A 1,110-nucleotide genomic window follows, 5' to 3' on the forward strand; every position below is an offset into this window, starting at 1 on the left:
AACAAGTATTAGAAATCAGTATAACAATTTGCATTCAATATAAATACAAACACAAAGTACTTGGAAAAAAAAACTAAATTATTTATTCAGGCACACAATAATAGTGAAATGTTCCAACAACAGTATTTATTAAGAAATGCTTGTAAGAAGCCGAGTTCATTTTCTGTTGGTAGACTTTTAATGACAACATAGTGATAGATATCCATATCATTATTAAATCAGTCGAGTTGGTCATGCTACTTTACAACACAGAATGCTGCAACCGTGTTATGAGTCAAGTGCTTTTAAGCTCTTTTCTAAGTAGCCTACTTTGTGTTTATAAATAAGCTAAACAAAAAATAATATGCAGAATAGATTTGATAAATAAATATGAGGGACAGAATCATTAAAAGAATTAGGGCAAGTAATAAAGCAAGTTGCCAGGTTGGATTACATATCCTGCCATAAATCCTAGTATATATTTTGAGAAGCAGTGAAGATGACCTTCAAGTGAAAGTCATTTAATCTTAGAATGCAAAAGCACCAAGAAGCATAAATTTTGTTCCCTGTGTTCACATAGGACCAACAATAAAAAAAGTCCCCTTAGTATAATCTTAACTAATTTTACTTACTCTTAAAACAGCAGGAGAATACATTTAGCAGTGCTGAATGTAAACATGTCAGGGAAACAAGGCTGCCATAGACATGTGCCACTGCAGAATAAAGAAGGAACAACATGGATGGGAAACAAAAGTAACTATAAAATATATTTCAGAAGTTTTAGATTATTTCAATTACAAAGAAATGAGGTATTGCACATTCACAATTTATATGATTTATATGATTAAACAATTCAGATTACGATGGGTGCAAATAGCAATTTGATTTCATCATCCCTTGAAATTCATTACAACAAACATAGATAAGGTATGAATGATAACTTCACAAAGCATAAGATGCAACTGATATACTATGATGTTATGTCTTTATCAAAATTACTTATTCGAGCTTATACATCTGTTGAAAGCGAAAGTGTTACCTAACACCCATGACCTATCACTGGTTATCTGTATAATTACTTTTACTGTGACAATAGATAATTTGATACTGGCTGATTCAGTGTTCATGTTC

General features: G+C 31.1%; 1 long non-coding RNA gene across 1 annotated transcript in view; it reads right to left on the reverse strand.

Annotated features, from left to right (window-relative positions):
* Positions 1-1,110, reverse strand: part of LOC119589447 — a 19,881-nt gene that overhangs the window by 11,711 nt on the left and 7,060 nt on the right. Inside the window, exon 2 of the long non-coding RNA XR_005230182.1 lies at positions 612-692. This is a non-coding gene — a long non-coding RNA (uncharacterized LOC119589447). The remainder of the gene's footprint in view (positions 1-611; positions 693-1,110) is intronic.

Source organism: Penaeus monodon, chromosome 25, assembly GCF_015228065.2.
Source record: "Penaeus monodon isolate SGIC_2016 chromosome 25, NSTDA_Pmon_1, whole genome shotgun sequence".
Taxonomy (NCBI): domain Eukaryota; kingdom Metazoa; phylum Arthropoda; class Malacostraca; order Decapoda; family Penaeidae; genus Penaeus; species Penaeus monodon.